We start from the raw sequence: 3660 nt of genomic DNA, 5'->3' as shown, positions 1-3660 counted from the left end.
TACCAACTATAATGACCAGCCGACGCTAGCGTTCAAGTGGGGAATTGGGGGCGAGATCAGAGAAGGGAGTAGGTGAGGGAGAGAGCTGAGGGAGAGGGGATTCATCTATTTCACATTCATCATATCCTCCTAGAGATAGCAACATCCCTTAATAGTTCTGGCCTCGGGTCACACTCACTCACATGGGCCGTGGCCCAACAACTCTTGTTGCACCATCGTGCACTCGTTGTACGCTTCAGGGTTCAGTTACCTGATGAACCTGAACCTGAAGGTGTTACGGGTATAACGTTCTGTACATAGCTACAAGTTTGGGTTGTTTGCCGTGCATGTATAATTGCTATGGACAGTTAAAAATCTGCTATGTATATAGATAGTTCATCGTGCATAGAAGAACATTTATTATTGCTATGTACATCAGTTTGGTAGGGTAAGATCCACCATCACCGTCACCTCCTGACCCCTCCTCCCCCATGCGGCGGCGCCGCGCCACACCTGGGCAACCATGCCGGCCGCCTCCAGTCGCCACCAGCGGTCCCTACCTCCTGTCGCCATCGCCGAGGGCGTCACAAGCTAAGCGTGTGGTCCGTTGCGACGGCGCCGGCAATCCTCCTCGGCCCGCGATTGGATCTGGGTGGCGGCGTTCTACTCCGGACGGATCAAGGGCGGTGGTGCAGGACGTGTTGGGTTCTACGGTAGGGTGCGTCGACTGCAAATTAAAATTTTTCTACATGCAGAACATCCAGGAACATGCTACGGGAGATGGATCATAGTTCATTACCACTAGACGCGCAGTGCCATGCAGCGGAAGAAGAGTTGGGGCAGCGCGTCCGCGTGGATCGTCTCCTCCTCGTTCGATCTCCTTCGAACAGCCGGTCGTCCGATCCCACGTACAAGTTCGCCGGAGCGGCGCAAGTGCACCGCCTCTAACGGTATCCGCACGTGCAGGAGGAACACCGTGCGGCGGACTTCTAGGTCCGATCACACAGTCGGCAGCGAGTGGAGGTGGCTATTCGCAACACATACAAACCCTAGTCGCAGCGCCAAAGCGATCAACCAAATAAGTGCGCTGCACCTCCACTTTATATAGGCGTCCGTCGTAGGCTCAACACTTGGGCCTCGCACGGACCCTAAAGCCCAAAGTCTACTCGGTCATGTTCCTAGTCCAGTTCGGATCACATCCGACCAGTGTCCTACGAACCGACCTCGTAGGTTCCTTCCCTTAAGCGCGCGGCCCTTTAGGTTCAAGTCGGCTTGGTCACAGTTCGGATCACCTCCGACCTGCACGGTTGGTAGCGGCCTCTAGCAAGGCGTGCCGACCACCAAGCAGACTATGAAGCTGGTTAGGCGAACCTGTACAACGTGTCACACTTCTGTTCCCTTTGCCACACGATATATGTTGTCAGGCTCAAGGCGAGACTGTCATCCTTGTGCTAGCCCGACCTTTTTCTCGTTCCAGTGATACCGACCACTATCCGGATTATCTCATAATCCTTGTCGCATGGCCATGCTGTTCCTGGTCGGATCACACGAGGGGCCCAGAGTATATCTCTCCTGATCGGAGGGGCAAATCCCATCTTGCTCGACCATGTCTCGCAGCATGGGATTGGACAAACCCGAAACCTACCTTTGTAACTACCCAGTCACGGAGTAGCATTTGGTCGGCCCAAAGTAAGTCTGTCACCATCTCGAATACATGCGTCAGGTCAGGTCTTAGGACATAGAACGTATGTTGTACTAGAGACTCACAGATGACATATCGTTGCATCTCATAGTTGGGTCTGTCTGACTCAGACCTTATCTCGACTCGGATCCGACTATGTCGAATCCGACCAGACCTTTCCAAGTCCATATTATCCGGTTAGCATCCAATGCTCCATGGCTAGTGAGACCGAGCCATCGACCGTGTCATATGCTAGTCTAGTCGGATGCGCGTCCACACAGCCCTTTCGACTAGGGACCTTTTAGGACAGTCATCATACAATGCATAGTCCCACAAACAAGTCACGTACTTGCTGATACACATCATTGATAATGTCCAAGGACTATCTTTGTTCATAAACACATAGAAAATATCATCATACATGATTGCCTCTAGGGCATATCTCCAACAGGACGATGGCGACCAGGGACGGCGTGCTGGAGTCAGCGACAACGAGATCTCCACGACGGCGGCTAGGGCGCCCGATCCGGGCCCAGATGGGCTTTAACGGGCCGCTCCACACACTGTTGTGCATCTCCGTTGATCTGGCAACGTCAAGCGGCTTCTGGGCTAGACCTGCAACATGAGGACGTCGGGGCTCCGTCCCTGGGCGCGGTGGTGGTGGCCATCTCCTTCGCCAGAGGTGGTTAGCCTGACGCAGATCTTGAGATCCATCATCTAGCTCCGGCTACAAGTCGGGAAGACATAGTTGCCGGTGAAAACCGAGCCAATGGCAGGCAATGGCGGCGTTCTGTGTCATTACCTTGATGAAGGCATCGTCGCATGACTAATGTCGACCCACTCGTGCTGCTCCGGGGGAAACCCTAGGATCTGGCCAGATCGTACGATGGCGGTACTGAAGTGTCATTTTCTCTCTTGGGAGCATCGTTTGTGGAGCAGCGCTGGAAGACAGAGGCATGAGGTAGAGCGGCTTCGTCTTGCATGGAGATTTCACTGGAGATGTCAAGTCATGCCTGGCCGACAGGTGCTACGCTGTGTCATGCCTGGTTGGTAGGTGCTACGCACGACAAATATTCTAGAATCTTCATGTCTGGATGGATGAGCGCAGGGCAGTGGCGTCGTTGGGTGCCGTGGTGGAGTCAACGGATGGACGGACTGGCAAGAATGATGCATATCTCTCTCCTAAAGATGGGTCAACGGTCTGATGAAGATGGCGTCGTCTAGAATGTATGCATGTGGTGTACGCTTTAGGTCTGCTGCACCGATAGTTGGTTCCGATACGTTATGTGGATGGATCAGCGACGACATCGAATTTAGATATGGGGAGTGAGAGCACTCCATATTATCAAGTTTTTTAGGTGTGGGTGGTGGGTTCGGGTGGCTTAATGTATGTTCTTGTTAGACCTTTGTGAAATAATACATAAAGATGGCCGTATGCATCGATTGATGCAGAGGCGGGGTCATAACCTCCTTTTACAAAAAATGTACATCAGTTTGGTAAACAACACAATTTTTGTGTTTGGTAAATCTGCTACATATAGCAGTTTGGTAAAAAATCTGTTGTCCATAGCAATTATTGGTTGCTATTTGATTCATGCAATTTCAATGGACATTGGGCAGGTTTATATCAATCTATTATTGTTTCAATGTTGCATTGTAGATGGACAACAAGCAAAAGAGGCTAATATTTGTGGTTGTGTCATATATCACTAGTAGAAAAAGGACCTAATGTGAGACACATTAGTCTCGGTTCGATTTTGGCCCAGTACTAATGGTACCATTAGTGTCGGTTCGAACGGCTATGCATTAATGCCGGTTTGTTTTGAAGCTTTAGTACCGGTTCGTGCCACGAACCGGTACTAAAGGGGTGGTGGCAGGCTGACGTCGGGCTGGGGCCCCGCGATCACCTTTAGTACCGGTTCGTGGCACAAACCGGTACTAAAGGGCTAACCTTTAGTACCAGTTCGTGCCACAAACCGGTACTAAAGGAGTTTGACCTA

This window comes from Triticum dicoccoides, chromosome 3B (genome assembly GCF_002162155.2).
Source record: "Triticum dicoccoides isolate Atlit2015 ecotype Zavitan chromosome 3B, WEW_v2.0, whole genome shotgun sequence".
Lineage (NCBI taxonomy): Eukaryota > Viridiplantae > Streptophyta > Magnoliopsida > Poales > Poaceae > Triticum > Triticum dicoccoides.
The sequence above is the reverse complement of the archived record's forward strand: the minus strand, read 5'-3'. Positions refer to the sequence as shown.